The 18,715-nt window shown below is 46.1% G+C and overlaps 1 long non-coding RNA gene across 1 annotated transcript in view; it reads right to left on the minus strand.

The window, feature by feature from the left end:
• Positions 1–12,155: 12,155 nt before the first annotated feature.
• Positions 12,156–18,715, minus strand: part of LOC126982568 (uncharacterized) — a 46,606-nt gene continuing 40,046 nt past the window's right edge. The window contains exon 3 of the long non-coding RNA XR_007735249.1: positions 12,156–12,295. This is a non-coding gene — a long non-coding RNA (uncharacterized LOC126982568). The remainder of the gene's footprint in view (positions 12,296–18,715) is intronic.

Here is an 18,715-nt window from a genome sequence, read left to right on the forward strand (position 1 = left end):
CATAAAATGAAATCTGAACACACACAAAAAAATACAAAATAGAAATAAATTAAAAGGAAAATCATAATACATAGAAATCGAGCAGGGAGGAATAGGAGCAATGGAAAGTGGAATGAAAACGACGAGAGGAAGAAAGGGATGAAAGAAGAATGAATAAAAGGAAGTATAGAAAAAGAAGGCAGGGCTTATAAAGGAAAGAGCTGAGCATTAAAAAAAAATGCAGAAGCAAAATCAAATCACATCCGAAATAACTACTACAGAAATAAGGACACTTTGTTTTTTTACATTGAAAGAAGCCCCTAATTATTCACGTAGAACAAGCTTTTAAGAACATCTTATTAACAACTGCAACAACAACCATAATAACAACAAAAACAACCATAATAACAACAAAAACAACAACAATAATAATAATAATAATAATAATAATAATAATAATAATAATAATAATAATAATAATAATAATAGTAAAACAGCATTTCAGAAATATGTCCGCACTTTTAAGCAAAATTATAGGTATAGGAACACCCTCTTCACCCTACCCTCTCCCCTGCCATGGACTTCCCTCCCCTTCCCTTCCCTTTCCTGCCCTATCACACCCCTGCATACCCTACCTTGTCCTGCCTTACACTAACTTCTAGCTTGCCCTCATCAACCCTGCACTACCCTACCCTGTCCTGTCTTACATACTATTATTTACTATTTATTGTTCATACGATTTACTACCTATATTGTTCATTATTATTTGCTATCTACTTTCTACACATGTCTACTATTTACACTACTTATTTATTCATATTGTTCATATTGTTTACTATTTATTATTATTTACTACTATTTCTCTCTATTCAAGAAGCAGCAGCAGACGATAAGATATTAAAGTGCATGAAAAGTAATACGAAGACTCACAGCTGGCGGAAAATTTAAAGACCAGTGGTGAGTCATGCAGAGAGAGAGAGAGAGAGAGATGCAGCTGTCCATATACCCCCCATTAGGCGCTCTCTCTCTCTCTCTCTCTCTCTCTCTCTCTCCACAAAATATTGTTGTCGTACGTACCTGTGAATTCGGAGGCTGTGAGAAGGAGGAAGAAGGATGTGGAAGTGGAGGAGGAGGAGGAGGAGAAGGAAGATGGAGGAGTAAGGGGAGGAAGAATGTGAGGGAGAAAGGGAAAAAGGAATGGATGAAAAGGAGAGGAAAGACGTGTTCTTCAGATTTTTCCTCTCTCTCTCTCTCTCTCTCTCTCTCTCTCTCTCTCTCTCTCTCTCTCTCTCTCCTGACGGCAAATGTTTCCCGCGTGTGGCAAATGTTAAACACAAAGTGAATGTATATTTTTTATTTCATTATTATTGCTCTTTCATATTGCCAGACAGTCAATGCCCCTTCAACTTTCTCTTTCTATAAGGTAAAGCATCTCTCTCTCTCTCTCTCTCTCTCTCTCTCTCTCTGGCTGTCACTCTATTACTGTCTATCTGTCTGTCTGCATGTTCCTCTCGCTTAGCTTGCCACTGCCCCGCCCAGTCCTGCCTCTCTGCTTGCCTCCTCTGCTCCAAACATTAGCCTGCGTGACCCCGACTTTCTGTTTAAGCTTAATTAAAGATATGTTGCCACTCTCTCTCTCTCTCTCTCTCTCTCTCTCTCTCTCTCTCTCTCTCTCTCTCTCACACACACACACACTGTCCTTGGTCGGTCGTTTTCCCTCAAAGTTCGCCTCCTTTACTCCCCTCCTCGTCCCCTGCCCTCCTTTCTCCTCCCTTCTCTCTCCCTCCTTCACGCCACCCAACGTAGGTCCAGGTGCCGGGTCAGAGGGTTCACCACCACCACCACCATCACCATACACCACCACCATCACCACCACCACCAGTCAAACGAGCTTTTAAAATCAGTGATAGAGGTTATTCACATGGACTGACAGATAGGCTGATGCAAGACTCCGCTCTGTATGATGTCAAACGAAAAAAAATGATGTGTAAATTGTGGAAACTTGTCACCAGTTAGTCAGTTAAACGAGCTTCTAGAATCTTCGGTGGTTTATTGGGGTGGATTTGGGCTCAGTGATGGAGGCTATTAACATGGACTGACAGATAGGGTGATGTTAGACTTCGCTCATGATGGCAAACGAAAAAAAAATTGTGTAAATTATGGAAACTTGTCACCAGTCAGTCAGTCAGTCAAACGAGCTTCTAGAATCTTCGGTGGTTTATTGGGGTGGATTTAGGGGGGTTAAAACTAAAGAGAAGGTAGTTAACAGCGTTCTATGTGATGATAATAGATAATTTTCGTGGATATAGTCAAGTCTAGCGTCGTTATTCTATCTGGTTCAACTTTGGCGGCTCAAATGAATCCTTCTCGTGTTATGGGTCTTCTCTTGCGATGCTCAATTCTTCCCATTACTCATGATTCCTGTGAGTCACCAATATTGTGGCAGCTGCGTGGCCCGTGTGTGTGTGTGTGTGTGTGTGTGTGTGTGTGTTGGGCAATCTCTTCCCTTCTTCCACTCTCCACACGGTATGTCCGCCGCTGCTGCTGATGATTATGATGGTGACGGCTGAGTACTTTCACAGCCGAGGGAGACAAGTGCCCTCCCTCAGCCAGCCATCCCGAGCCATCATGTTATCTGTTGGCTGGTCAGGGAGGGCGTGCCATGCTTGAATCATAACCTCACTGCTTTCCTTCACTATTTATCTTTGGGAAAATAGTATTGTTAGTGTTCTACTTTTACTACTTTAAGTATATTTACAACTTTATATTACTTGCTTATAAACGAATGACTTCCAGGTTTAGTGAAGGTACTTTTTGCAAATAGACAACACGTACGCTTCATGTATTGATTTAATAGGAGCATATCATTCCTGTGACGGCATTCCACAAATGTTTGGTTCACATGCTTTTTAAATCAAGGGTCGACAGGCAGCTGTTGTGGGTTGGTGGGAAGATGAGGGATGGTGATAATGATGATGACCTTATAATTCATGACTGTGGCGCCTGTGTTAAATAAGTCGCCGATCCAGTACTCACTCACCAGTAAGAAAGAGTAATAATGACACACACACACACACACACACACACAGTTCCAGGCTTAATCGTCATCATCATTAGCAAGCAGCACTCATCAAACCTCCTGATAGCCAACAGAGCAGCCGCAACCGCACGCAGCCAGCCAGCCCCCAGCTCGCTAAAATTCTCTCCCTCCTGCTGTTCTCATTCTCACCATCTCCACATGTCCCAGTGTTCTTCTGCAATAAAGTGAGCGTTTCGTGGTGAAAGTGTGAAAAAAAGACAAAGAAATATAATTAAGAAAGTGAAGGAAAAAGAAGTTGGCGACTTTTCAAGCGACATATGTAGCGACAAAGTCGCTAAAATTGGCAACTTGCTCCACAGCGCGGCATAAGTGAAGGTGGTGCAGAGGCCGGCATGGAGGGCGGGATTCGCAATTTTGCGAGGTGGGAGACAGAGTGCACTGGCAGCCCACCTTGGTGAGGCAATAGTGTGGTGGGCCAGGCAGATGGTGGGTGAGAGCTGCCCTGAGCCTGTGACGGGAGTGGCAGACAAAAGCGTAGGAAAAATCAAACTTTGGTTATTGATTGTCGATGAGACATTGCAGTGTTGTGTTTAGCATTAATTTGCATTGATGATAATGCTTATAGGAGATGAGGATCTGGCTGATTAGTTGAGGGTGCCGGATGGTGGAGAGTGCAGGGGGCAGGTGCTGGGATGGGATGCAGCCCCGAGGCAACGGCAAGCGGAACACACACACAAACACACACACACACATTCAGCAGGAGACGAGGCAACAATGCGCTCCCTGCAGATACACGACAGCATGGTGGTAGTACTTTTTTGCTATAGGAATACGAGAACACAATTCAAAAATCAGTATGTTTCCCGTCCCCGAATCTCGCATCCGCAGTGCCTAGATAAGTGGCCGTCAGCCGCAAATTCAAGATAAGGAGGGAGAAGAGCATCCTGTTTTGAATGTAACGTATTTACCGGCACCATAGCCAACGCGCTCCCCCCCTTCCCCGCCCCCCAGACCTATTGTCCCCTCCCCGCCTCCCCATCCATACCCATCCGCTCTCGTCCTGCCCTGCGGGAACTCAACATCCTCGGTGGGGCAGTCCCTTCTTCCCTAACGTATAGCAGCAGCAGCAGCAGTCATAGCAGTATAGTAGTAGTAGTAGTAGTAGTAGTAGTTGAGTGAGGTCTAGTCTTTAACCTTTTCTCATTTTTTGTTTAATGCGATGAGATGCTATTTTATTATCGTTCATCTGCCCATTTCCACCACTATAAACCATCTCGCCGTGGCCAGAACGAGTGGACGCTGGACAAATGGCGCCATGGGTAGTTCTGGCGCCAGCACGTCTTCCTTCTTCCACGCCGCAATCTCCCCATCCTTCTCCGCACTCTCCTCTCCCTCTCCCTCCTCTCCCTAAACCACGCACCGTTACCGATCCACTCCCATCACCGGCTTGGCTTCCTCGCTCCTCCCTTGCTCTCTGTAGCTCGCGTTTCTCTACTTCAAATCTCTCCTCTCCCTCTCCCTCTCCAGGCTCTCCCTCTCTCTTCCTAGGTTATAGCCGCCCACAGTCCACTACCATCACCGCCAACCCCGATAAAGTAGAGTCTGGCAAGTCAGCCCTCCTTCCTTCCTTCCTTCCTTATTCGCTGTTGCTTTCCTGAGGTTGACAGATACGAATGGAGGCAGGTCAAGGGAAAGAGAAAATACAACAGGAAAATACTAGTTCTTGTCGGGGCTTTGTTCGTCTTAGGAGTGAAGCAAAAATAAAAGTTTGTATAAGTATGGCGATGCACAATGCTGTTTATTTGGGTCATGAAGGAGTGGAAAGACTGGAGTGAAAATCAAATTCCTTGGAGAACAGTGAAGAAGAGGGAGAGGGAGGAAGGGGAGACAATATGGGAACACACACACACACACACACACACACACACACACACAAGTTCGCGCGCTTAAAATCACCCCCCTCTGACAGATGCCTGACATATGCCCTCCCCCCCTCTCCTCACCTCCTCTCCCACTCCCTCCCCCCCTCCGCCTCTCCCTACACCTCCTAGGAGAGAGATTTCAAACGTATAAAAAAAACAGCAACCTTGAACTACTAAGGCTGACAGTTCCTACAATGAATGAATGAACGGATGGCTGAGTGAACGGATGAATGAATGAAGAAATAGATCTCTCAATACTGCATATATATAAACTAAATTTAAAGACGGAAAACAGTAATAGCAAAAATAACAAGAGTTCCATATTTTCCTTACTTTCTACTGCAAAACTAATCATAACATCAACTGCCTAGATAAATAGAAACAATTAATAAACGCATACATAATCATAAACGGGTAGGTGGATGAATAAAATGAGTGAAAAAAATATATATAGATTCTTAATGGAGCACAGAACACAGGAAGACAGTTCGTCGGTTCTTCACACCATCCATCTCTCGTGCTCGGTTTGCTTTGCGGACTGGAGCGTTCTTGTGGACTGGTGGTAGTGGTAGTTGTGGTTAGTGGTAGTGGAAGTTGTAATAGTATTGGTAGTGGTGGGGTTAGTGGTGGTGTAAACAATGGAAAGGGAAGGGAAGAGAGGACGGGCCCGATTCTTTTGCAATGGGAGTAAGCGAGGGATAAAAAGAGGGAGAGGGGAAGGAAGGATGCAATATAGATGGAGAGTGAAGGGAGAGAGGAAAGCCCCGACCCCATTGCTAGAGAGGGAGAAGGAAAAAAGAAGTGTGAAAAGGAAGGAGAGTAACATATGCATCAAGGGAGTGAGGATGAGAAGGAAAAAAATAGTGCACTGAGGACGAGAAATGGTCAGGATGAGGAAAGGGAAAGAAAGGAAGGAAAGGAGGGCGTCATATATCTAACACTAGAGAGATGGAAAAGAATGAAGGATGTAGTTGACGGGTTTGAGAGAGAGAGAGAGAGAGAGAGAGAGAGATAGTACGTGTTTGTTTTCATGTCTTGACCTTCATTGTGGCAATACTGTGTTTCTTGCGTGTTGCTGTTGTTGTTGATGTTGGCAGTGTTGTTGCTAGTCTTATTGATGTTACTGTTGTTATAGGTGTTGTCTCTAGTTTGTTTGTCTATTGTTATTATTTTCCTGTGTAGTTGGTATTTTCGTATGTCGGTGTTGTTGTTGTTATTGTTGTTGTTGTTGTTGTTGTATCCATTTTCGTCACCAGTATTGATCTTCCCTGATACTATAGAGCTGCTGTTGTTGTTGCTGTCAATGTCACCGCCGAGCCCCCGCACCCTATCCACAGCACACAGCATTGATTATTTCCACAGCACACTTCCACCGCTACCCCGCAACAGCCCAGGGTGGAGTGTAGGTTGGTAACTATGCAAATATGGAGATGTAGGGGTGGAGGCAGTGGTGTTTATAATGGTGATGGTGTAGTGATGATGATGGTGGTGATGATGGAGTAATGGGATGGTAGAAGTGATGTAGAAGTGGCATTTGTGGAAGTGGTGAAGGTCACATGGTAGAAAAGTGGTGGTGAGGTGGTGGTAGTGGTGGTGATGGTGATGGTGAATGAAAAGAAGTGGAATGATAGTAGTGATGGTGGTATGGTGGTGGTGATGGTGAGGATCTGGTGGAAGTAGTAGTGGTTATGGTGGAGTTAGTGGATGACGTAACACACACACACACACACACACACACACAGTCATAAAAGACCCCCACTACTACATATGCCACCAGCCTTTCCCATCCTTTCCATTTCCCCGTGAACCCAGTAGCACCCTCACCACAGCCACCACCACCGCCAGTGCCACGCCCCAATCTTCCCACCGTGCGGCAGGTTGGGGAGAGGCGGGGAGGAGGAGGAGGTAGAGTTGGAAGGGTGCAAGGAAGGGGAGAGGAGGGGAGTGTCTTGGCAAACTCGAGGGAGGTAAGGTACGGGAAGGAAATGCTCGTAGTGACTCTTGGGGAAGACCTTGCGTTAGGGAAGTAACTCTTATTAGACGATGCATGAAAAAAGTCTGTACCTCTCTCTCTCTCTCTCTCTCTCTCTCTCTCTCTCTCTCTCTCTCTCTCTCCTGCGTGACTCAGTGTATAGTCCAAAGCTCACCTCTTCCTCCCTCCCTCCCCCTTCCCTTCCCACGGCTACTCACACCCGACTCACTCACCCACTCACGGTCGGCGCGTCTCACCTGCTCTAATAACACGTCTACCTGTACTGCCTGAGTCACGCCATCACACCTGACTCACCTGGTTAGTTAGTTACCCGTTCCATTCATCACCACATCTTCCATTAGTTATCACACCTGAGTCACCTGGGCCGCGCCACCACCATCATCCAGTTAGTGAGTTAATCATATATCTGATTCATTTATCATCATTAGTCACATATAGACGGCTACTGAAGTTCTTTTGTTTTCTCCTTATCGCATTTCTTCTTCGTTAGTCCTTGCAATCGATGACACACACACACACACACACACACACACACACATACACACATCATATCACATCACATTTCAGCATTTCCTCCTCTTCCTCTTTTTCTTTCACCTCCTCCTCCTCCTTCTTATCTCACTTGAAAATTTCTATCCAATATCTTTTCACTGGCTTTTTCTTTCCTCCATTCTTTCCTTTCTATTCCTGTTTTCCTTACGTAACTGCTACATGTCTTTCCCCGCCTCCTATTCGTCTATAATAGTTTGCTGCCACTCTTGCGTCTCCCACCACAGTCCTCAATTCCACCTTCGAGAAAGACAAGAAAACCAAGAAAAACACATTCATCTCTTGTTCCTTCCATTACAACCGCTCATGATATCCTTACCTCACTGTTCCCATACACGTACATACATCATCATCCACAAATTCCATCATCATCCTTCTATAGCTACTCCCAATATCAGGAAAGACGAGCAAGAAAGAACCTTTTTTTTTTATCTAACTCCTATTGCTTCCTTCCATTCCTGTTTTGCTCGCCTCGCTACGTCCCCTAAACACCCCCTTCTTCTGTACCCTTCCCGCCCCATGACAAGGCGAACAAAACGAAGGAACCTCTTTTTGACTCCTTTTGCTTTCTTCCCTTCCTCCCATACCTGTTTTGCTCGCCTCACTACTCCTAAACATGCCCTTCTTCTGTACCCTTTCCCAGCCTTCGGTAGGATGAGGCACAAGAGGAAACATAGTCGACAAAAACAGCCTAACACAACGCCATTTTTCTCTCTTTATACTGTTTTCCACCAACACTTCCATATCCTTCTGTTTACTCTTGCAATCCTTAGATAAAAGTAGGATGAAGAGGAAACCTAAACGACAAAGAAAAAAAAAAAAACTCCAGAACACCCCTTCCCATTTTCCTCTCCTTACTGTTCCCCCCAACACTTCTTTATCCTCCTGTATACCCTTTCAAATCCTTCGACAAGACGAGGAAGAAGAGGAAGAGGAGGACACCTTGCCTACAAAAGCAGCCTAACACTAATTCATCCTTTATACCCACTTCCATTTTCCTCTCCTCACTTACTGTATCCAACCAACACACTCCACCCATTCCTAAGACAAGAGGAACCAGACGAGGGAATTTAGTCTACAGTAGCACGGCGGCGGTGGCGGCGGGGGAAGGGCGGAGTGAGCTGCGTGACTCAGCGGCGGGAGCGGCGGAGAGGAGGGAGTGAGGGGACGCAGGGGAGGGCGTGGCGCTTGCTAGGCTACGGTGCGTCTTCCTCCTCCTCCTCCTGCTCCTGCTCCTGCTCTTGCTGCTGTGGTAGGGATGAGCCCCGGAGTTAGCTAGTGGCTAGTGGTGTGGTTCTATGGGAGCGGCGGAAGTGAGAGGGGTGAAGGGAATGCCAGGAAGCGATGAGTGGCATGTGGAAGAGCTGGCTGGAGGTTAGAGAAGGTTTGGGGTTATAATTCTTGGCCAAAGGACCCCCGACTTTTCTCCTCCTCCTCCTACCCCCAACAAACTCTAAAACATTCCCCCTGCTATTTACACGGACTTAGGTTATTATTTTACCTACTATTTTACGTTTACTATTTATTATTTATATGTGATTACTGATTTGGGTTCTATTTTATTTGCGATTTCACTATTTACTTTGCGGGTTTATATTCTACTACTTTTCGTTTTTAGAGAGCAGCTTTATAGTGTTTTTTATTCATTTTATTTTATTTTATTTTATTTGTATATGCTTCTTTCTCCCTTGAGCTGCCGCCTTTGCTGTTAAACTAATAATATTGTTTGATTATAAAGGTGGTCAAATCATCTACAACTACACTGCTTTGGGTACTGTTATGGGGTTAGGAAGGGTGCCAAGGGGGAGGACAGAGGAGGATATAGGACAGCCAGGGGCGGAGGGGTGCTAGGGGAGTGCTCAGGGGTGCCAGGGGGGGGATCTAGAGTAGCCAAGGAGAGGCACTATTCGGGAGGGCCACGTAAGGCGGAGGGAAGAAGGATTTAGGATCTGTCCCCGGGTTAGGAAGAGTGCCAGAGAGGGTAAATGTGTGCCAAGGGAAGGGGAAGGAGAGCCAGATGAAGATTAAGGGGTTCTGGGTGAATTTTCAAGGGGGTGGGGGACCAGAAGTATGGCAGTAAGTGTTTTTTCACGTTCATGGTACGGAAACTATGTCAAACTACCAACAGGGGCATAAAACTAAACTACCCATGGAAATGCCCTCAACTCTTATGAAGGCTTGTCTAATGTGTGTGGGCGAGCGCCGAAATGTTTAAGAATATGGCCCTGAGGCAGCTCGCTCTCTTCTAACACACACACACAGCGCCGTCAACGGATAGTCAAGTCTTTTTACTGTTCTTCTTTAACGTGAATAAGTTTCGTTTCTTCTTAGTTCTCCGCCCCTAATTATTCTTTCTACCTTTTCAGAGTTAAACGTTTTTCGCACTCTACCTTTAAATTTAACATGCTATTCATTTTTCCAAGGAACTTTATGTGTTTCTCTATACACACATTTATAATTTGTTTCCTTATGAGTGCTATCCAACCTTCGTTTGTCCTAAGATAACTCACTACAATGTTCTTCTTTTATGGTCCTTCTTTAACTTTCTCATGTATTACTTTTCCTGAGAACTACATGTACCCCTCTATTCTTTTGATGTCCACTCTAACTTTTATCATGCACTACCCTCGCTCATTTATTTACGCATTTTTTTTTTACTGCCATGCACGCACGCCTCATTTCTCCTCACGGCTGTCCCGCCCCTTCAGTTTTCTTCCTTTGTGTTTCCCCTCGACTTTAGCATGCTCCGTATCTCCTAGGAATGACCTCGCTCCATTAGCCAACGAGGGAAGAAGCCTACTTCCGTCCCCTCCCTCCATCCTTCCCAGTTTCCCTTCCTCCCTTCTTTTCGGAATTCCTTCCTTACTTCCTTCCTTAATTTCTTTCTTCCTTTCTCCCTCCCTTCCTCTTTTCCTTCCTCCTTCCCTTCCTTCCTTTCTTTCTTCCTTCCTTCCTTCATCCATTCCTTTTTAAAACTGCTTCCTTTCTCTCGTGTACTACAACTGACGCCAGGCTCATTTTGTTGTGGTTGTTGTTGTTGTTGTTGTGATGTGATATATATATGTACACATTTACACCTGTGCTGATTACCTGTCTTGGGGGTGGGGCGCCGCCTCCTCCTCCTCCTTGCCGCCGTCCGTGTGTCCTCGCCGGCCCTGACCAGACACACCAGACATGACTTGGATCGATATTCCCTGCGTGAGCCTCCTGCCGTCCCTTCCCCCTCCCCTCCCCCTCTAGTACCCTCACCCTCAACTCTTCACCCTTCCCCTCCCCTCCCTCCCCTCAGCCTCCTTCGCAGTCCCCTCATGCCTCCCCTTGGTTCCCCTCAGTCTTCCACTAACTTCCCTTCCCCTTCCCTCCCTTCGCTTCCCTTCGTTTCCCCTCCCCGCAACTTTCCGCTTACTTCCCTTTCCCTTCCCTCTCATTTGCTCAGTCTTATACTCACTTTTTTTCCACCCCTTTCCCCTCTACTCCCCTTTCCTCTTCCCCTCACCTCATATCCTTACCCTTCCTCTCGCCTTCCCAAGCTTCTTACCTTCACCTTCACCCCTTCTAACCCTCATCCTTAACTTCAATTCTACCCTGCTTCCTTTTAACCTCATCCTCTTCTTATTCCACCTCCTCCTCCTCCTCGTCCTTCACCCTCCCTACTCCGTTTAACCTATTTTTTCATCTCATCCTCTCTGTATCCCAACACTCACCCTGTCTGACCTTCCTCCCTCCTCTTCCTTTCCCTTTCGTTAGTAGTTTCCCCTCTCCCATTTTCATTCCCTTTCTTCCCTTCAAGACGGAAGGTCAAACAACTTTTTTTTTTCCCGTGGGACTAAGGCATTGCAGACCCTTTACTTCTCTCTCTCTCTCTCTCTCTCTCTCTCTCTCTCTCTCTCTCTCTAACCGCAGCAACAACAAAAGTAGTAAAAACAACGACTCATAACGGTTGAATCAGGGGCTAAAAACAGATATGACACACACACACACACACACACACACACACACACACACACACACCTGTACTTGCTTTGCACATTCCCACGTAAGCCATCACCACCATCACCACCAACACCAACACTACCACCACACCCACCATCACCACCACTAAAACGTAACCGCCCACGACTCTCTATTTTGAATATCGTCTGAGAAAAAAATAAACAATGAGAGAAAAAACAAACAAACACTCGCAATGGAGAACGACGAAAATAACTTCATACACTAGAATTGGAACGCGTAGTTATGACACACACACACACACACACACACACACACACATAACGCAGGTGGGATCGGCAGCGCTACCTCACAACTATGGCTCAGCACACACACTAGAACATGCTTGTGAATGCTAAGTGATCGAGACCTTGAACCTGTTAGTGCTACCGCTGCTATTAATACAACTACTACTGCTATTGATGCACTTCCTATCTCTACTACTACTACTACTACTACTACTACTACTACTACTGGTATTCTTTCTGCTATTGATGCTGGTTTTACTGTTACTACTATTGCTACGGTCGCTATTACAATACTCTGATTATGAATGCTATCAACAACAATAATAATAATAATAATAATAATAATAATAATAATAATAATAATAATAATAATAATGGTAGGTAAAAAAAAAAGTCTTGGCCTCTAATTTTTTATTTTATTTTAAGACCGTATCTCTTATTTTGACCTCATGAGGAAATAATTATATTCTTACAACAATAAGTCAGAGCATTTCCAAGGCAGTCACAAATCATCATCCCCATCGCCTCATCATCCTCTTTCATCACAATCATCATCCTCTTCACAACTAAAATACTAAAAAAAAAATCATCAGTTGCAACATTATCATCATTAACGTCATCATCACCATCCTAATAAGCTACGACCATCACCACCATTAATTAACATCAGCATCACCACCACCACCACTATCATCATCACACCACCACCGCCATCAATACCATTACCGAAATCACCACCACCATCATTACTATCATCACCACTACTACCACCACCATCATCATCACACCACCACAACCATCATCATCACCAAAACTACCACCACCACCACCATCACCACCTCCACCACCACCACCACTATCATCACCATCACCGCCAGTTTTGCGGCTGAAGTTGTTCACTGACGTCACTTGCCTTCCGATTTTTGCTGATTAAGAAAACCAGTGAAGCATTACGGTGTGTGGGAGACGAACACACACACACACACACACACACACTCTCTCTCTCTCTCTCTCTCTCTCTCTCTCTCTCTCTCTCTCTCTCTCTCTCTCTCTCTAACTTTCTCTGATCTTTCTTTAAACTCTTCTCTTATTGGATGCCTCGTCACCACCATCACCACCATCATCGTCACAGTCATCATATTAATCATCATCATCACATTAATCAAGGTAATGTCTCTTCTTTCTTTTTCCATTTCATTCTCATAATTTTTCCTCTGCCTCAACCTCCTCCTCCTCCTCCTCCTCCTCCTCCTCCTCTTTCTCCGGTGTCATTTTTCTCACTCCTGAAGAACAATTTATTTTCATTTGCACTACACCCACTCCACCTCTCTCTCTCTCTCTCTCTCTCTCTCTCTCTCTCTCATACACACACACACACACACAAAGTTCACACGTGTATACAAATCGCGGCTCTACGTAACTGAGTGAAGAGTGAGTCACGTTCATGTGTGTGTGTGTGTGTGTGTGTGTGAGAGAGAGAGAGAGAGAGAGAGAGAGAGAGATTTAATCAGCCAAAGGAACAGCAAGATTGGAGGAAGAGAAAGGCAGAGGAAGGAAAGGCGAGGAGGAGGAGGAGGAGGAGAGGAAAGTAGGTTGACTGCTGTGTCAGTGGCTGGGGGTTAGAGAGAGAGAGAGAGAGAGAGAGAGAGAGAGAGGCGGGTGGAGGGTTGGAGGTGGAGGTAGGGGTCACATCCACACTGCTCTCCCCACAACCCACCCCTCCACCACCACCACCATCACCACCAGGTCACGTGCACATCACCACCACCTTCATCCCCTCCACCACCATCATCACCACCATCCTCTTCCTCGACCTCTTCTCCACCTTTCAACCAGTTTATAATACTTTTCTATCTCCTTTTCCTTTTAATTTCGGTTTGATCCTTTTCCTGACTCCTTTTTCCTTCTCTCTCCTTCCTTCGTCTTTATTTTCCTTTCCGTTCCCCCGTTTCCCGATAATCCTCCTCTCTCAACCCTTCATCTTCCACCTCCTCCTCCTCCTCAACCTCCAATAGACATCACCACGCCCCTGCTTCATCCAACTCCACCATCACCTCCTCCTCCTCTTTCTCCTTCTGCTCCCCCTTCTCTTCCTCCTTCTTTTCTCCTACTCCTCCTCCTCCTCCTGATCTTCTTCCTCTGCCTCCATGTAACTTTACGAAGGCACTCGTCCTGACTCCAACATTTTTCCCTGCACCGTTTTACCCTTCCTCCTCCTCTTCCTCCTCCTGCTCCTCCTCCTCCTCCTCCTCCTGCTCCTCCTCCTCCTCCTCCATGTTACTCGCTTGATGCTCCCCTCAAGTACCACTCACACGCATCTTCCCCCTCCTCCTAATCCTCCTCCTCTCCTTTTTCCTTCTTAATTCTCCTTCTCCTCCTCCTCTTCCTCTTTCTCCTCCGTCAGGGCAAAGTTTGTTACCCTCGTCAGTGTTGCCAACCATCCAGAGCAGCGGAACCTTCAGCCCAGGGGGGTAAGAATGTCACCTCGGGAACATTGGCACCACTGACGCGCACGGACGACGACAAGGAGGAGGAGGAGGAGGAGGAGAGATTGAACTGGAGGAGGTGGAGCAGAAGAGAGAGGAGGTGTCTGTCTGTCTGTTTGGGACCAAGAGTTCACGTCCTTAAATTACATGAGAACAGACACCAGACTATTGTGTTCCGCTATTTGCTCCTCCTCCTCCTCCTCTTCCACCTCCTCCTCCTTCTCCTCCTCCTCCTCTTCTTCCTTCTGCACACCTGCTTAGCACCTCATTGCCCGCCTCCACCTTCCTGCCTCTCTGCTTCCTGCTCTACTTTCTGCTCTCTCTCTCTCTCTCTCTCTCTCTCTCTCTCTCTCTCTCTCTCTCTCTCTCTCTCTCTCTCTTCCCATGGCTGACCTCAGTTATTCACAAAGTTCCCATGAGATTGGTGATCAGAGGAGAAGGAAAGGACGAGGGAGGAGGAGGAGGAGGAGGAAAGAGGTAATGGTGGAGGTGAAAGATGTATGTCTGTCTGTTCGTGTATTCTGTTACCTTGTTGTTTTTTTTCTCTTTTTTTCTGTCTCAATGCTTATAAGACTTGGCCCTTGTAGACTATATATGGAAGAGGGTGAAAGGGTGGTGATGGTGATGGTGAAAGGTGGCAGCTGTGGTGGTGAGATGGTGATGATAGTGACTGCAGGAACAATGAGGGGTCGAGGAGGTGGTGGTTGAGGTTGTGGAGTGGGGATGATGTTGTAGTAGTAGTAGTAGTAGTAGTAGTGGTGGTGGTGGTGGTGGTGGTGATGGGAGGAAAAGGAGAATGGCACCAGACTGAACTCATCATCACAACCACTACTACCACTATCACCATTACCACCATCACCACCACCACCACTACTACCACTGTTACTACTCTTACAACAACCACCATCATCATCATCACCACATTCATCTCCACCTTTCTTACCACCATCACTACAGTGCCCTCGCCACCATCACCACCACAACCACTATCACCACCACCCCTACCATAACCACCGCCATCATACTAGCCTCATCACCATCACCGCCACCATCTCCGGATCAAAAGCACCCCCCCCCCATCACCCCTACCACCGCCACCACCATACCCTTCCCACCCCCACCATCATCCCCATCGCCACCATTAACCTCTGCCTCAATTTCGGAGATGAATGACAGGAACAGAGGAAACAAGGGCGTTATTAAGAGCATTAGGGCACGTGAGCGGGCGATTAGAGAGAGAGAGAGAGAGAGAGAGAATGTTGTGGGTTGTTGATTTGTGATGCTTTTCCGTTGTTTGTGTTGCTGTAGTACAAGTAGTAGTAGTAGTAGTAGTAGTAGTAGTAGTAGTAGTAGTAGTATGAGGTGGTGTGATCAGTTGCAATTAAATTTTGAAGGTAATAATGTAGCCTATAGTTTTTTTTTTTTTTTTTTGGGGGGGGGAGGCGAGGCGATAATTTTTTGGCGCATTTTTTAGTTTTTATTTATTTTCTGTATTGCACGTTTTATATGCCTCAGAGCGAAGTGGTGGTGTAGTAGTGTGGTGCGGTGTGGTGTGGTATTGTGTGGTGTGTGGTAGCGTGGGTAGTGTGGTGTGGTGTGGTAGCGTGGGTGGTGTGGTGTGGTTGTGTGGTGCGATGTGGTAGTGTGGTGTGGTAGCATGGGTGGTGTAATGTGGTAGTGTGGTGTGATGTGGTAATGTAGTGTGGTGTGGTGTGATAGTGTGATGTGGTGTGGTAGTATGGTGTGGTGTGGCATGCGAGAGCTCTTCAGTAGCCATGGTATAGTGTAGTAGTGTGGTGTGGTTTGGTGTGGTTTGGTGTGGTGTAATTAAGTGTGGCATTCAACAACCCTGCGGTGTGCCACGAGACCTCTACAGCGATTTAGTGATGTGGCTGTGTGGTGAGGAGCTGTGGTGTGGTATGGAGTGGGATAGTGTGGTGTGGTGTAGTCAAGCGTGGCATTCAACAACCCTATGGTGAGCCACGAGACCTCTACAGCGGTTTGGTGGTGTGCCTGCTGTGTGGTTAGATAATGTGGTGTGGTGGGGTGTGGTATAGTGCGGTGTGGCGTAAGCAAGTGTGGCATTCAACAACGCTACGGTGAGCCACAAGACTTCTACATCGGTGGTGGTGTGACTGTGGTGTGGCTTTACAGATGTCGTCCACTACAGAGGTGTGGCCGCCCCCAAATAGCGGTGAGGTTACTGGGGCGTGACGTAAGGATTCAGGATACGCCCTTCTCCTTCCCCTCCCTCCCTCTCCCCACTCCCCTTTCCTCCCTTCCTCCCCAAGTCTGAGAACCCAATGACTATGTGTGTGTGTGTGTGTGTGTGTGTGTGTGTGTTTCGCTGAAGCCCTCTTGTACTCCCCTCTTCAGCCTTCTCTCCACTTCTCTCCTCCTCCTCCTCTTCCTCCTCTCTTCTCATTTTTTCCTTTATTCCTCCTTCTAAAGCACTCTTGTCCCTCTCTCTCTCTCTCTCTCTCTCTCTCTCTCTCTCTCTCTCTCTCTCTCTCTCTTGCTACAGTTCTCATTTTTTAATCCTGCTTCATCTTACTTTCCTTTCAGTACCTTTCATCTCTTCTTCTCTCTCTTCTTTATCTTCTACGATTACTTTCCTTCTCCTCCTCCTCTTCCTTTACCTTCTCCTAATATCATCTTTTCTTCTCCTCCTCCTTCGTCTCTGTTCCTTTCCCTTCTGACCTTTAAATCCCTTCATCTTCGACTTTCTATATCCCTTTCTCTCCTCCTCCTCCTCCTCTTCCTCCTCTTCCTCTTCTTCGCTTTCCTCTTCAGTCTTCATCCGCTGACTCACACATAGTCAGTCCTCTGTCTACCGCATGATTCTCTCTCTCTCTCTCTCTCTCTCTCTCTCTCTCTCGTCATGGGAACTAACAGAAACGTAACTTATCTTGTCTTATCTTCTGGTCTTTGGCATGCTTCTAATCTTACAGTCACTATTCCTCTCTCTCTCTCTCTCTCTCTCTCTCTCTCTCTCTCTCTCTCTCTCTCTCTCTCCATAAATAATTCTAAGCCTGGGAGGAAAAAGTGGCATGTTATTTTACCTGGAGGAGAGAGGGAGAAGGAAGGAGAGAGAGGGAAGACGAGAGAGAGGGAATTAAAGAAAGGGGGGAAGGAGAGAGGGTAGGAATTAAGCGAGGAGGGAACGAGAAATAAGAGGAGAGAGAAGGGAATTCAAGAACGAAGGAGAGAGGGAGGGAAGAAAGAATTAATAAGTGAGGAAAGAAGGAAGGAAGGAAGGAAGGAGGGATTAAAGAAAGGAAGTAGGGAAGGAAAGAAGGAAGAAAGGATGATAGGAAGGGATAAACTGGTAAGAAGGAAGGAAAGGAGGGAGAAATAAAGGAATAATGGGAGGTAGAAAGGGATAAATTTAAAGAGAAAATATGAGAGGAAGGAAACACAGAAAGAAGAATAGAAGGAAGGACTAAAGAAGGAATGAAAGTAAGGAAATGGGAGACGAAAGAGGAGGTAGACAAGGAAGGAACTAGGAAAGGAAGGAAGGAAGGAGGAACGGAGGAAATAATAAAGAAGGGGAAGCAAGGAAGGGGCAAGGAATTAGGACTAAGAAGAGGGGAAGAAAAATGACATACTTGGAATAAAGAAAGGAAGGGAGGAGAGAATAAAGAAAGAATGCAGGGAAGATGGAGGAAGAGAAAGAGGGTTATAAAGAGGGGGAGAGAAGAGATATACGATTAATAATAACAAATAATAACAATATAATAATAAATGGAGGAAGGGAAGTGGAGGAATGGAAATTAGCCGAGGGGAAGTCAGAGGAAAGAGAAACGAGAGCAAAGAAATTAAAGATAATGAAATAAGAAGAAGGGAAGGAAAAGCATATTAACAAAATTATTACTGATATTACTGTAATTTGAGGGGAATGTGTCGCGATGGGAGGAGGAAGATGAAGAGGAGGAAGAGGAGGAGGAGTGAGATGATGAAGACGAAAGACAAAAAAAAAAAAAAAAAGGAAAAGTATAATGTGTACGAGAGAGAGAGAGAGAGAGAGAGAGAGAGAGAGAGAGAGAGAGAGAGAGAGAGAGATTAGAGATTGCCTATGATAACAGACGGGCATACCACACTGGGTCATTACGTTGTGTGTGTGTGTGTGTGTGTGTGTGTGTGTGTGTGTCAACAGGACGTGACACTCGGAGTAAGACTAGTATCAGGAAAATGAGCGGACGTGGTGGGCGAAGAGGAGGAGGAGGAGGAGGAGGAGGAGGAAAGCAGGCAGGAAGAGGAGGAGGCGAAGATAAAGGAGTAGGAGGGTGAAGAGGAGGAATAAAGGGGAAGAGAGGGAATGATAAGGAATGAAGGAGTAGAAGGAAGGAGAATGTGATGGGGTATTAGGTAAGTGTGTGGCGATAAAAGGGGGAGGAGGAGGAAGGTGTTGAGGGAGGGAGGAAAGGGGGGAGGGACTGGTCAAAGGAGGAGGAGGAGAGGGAGGGAGAGGGATGAGAGACAGGATTGAGAACTGGGGACAAAGATAA

The sequence above is a fragment of the Eriocheir sinensis genome, chromosome 51, assembly GCF_024679095.1.
Source record: "Eriocheir sinensis breed Jianghai 21 chromosome 51, ASM2467909v1, whole genome shotgun sequence".
In the NCBI taxonomy this organism is placed as follows: domain Eukaryota; kingdom Metazoa; phylum Arthropoda; class Malacostraca; order Decapoda; family Varunidae; genus Eriocheir; species Eriocheir sinensis.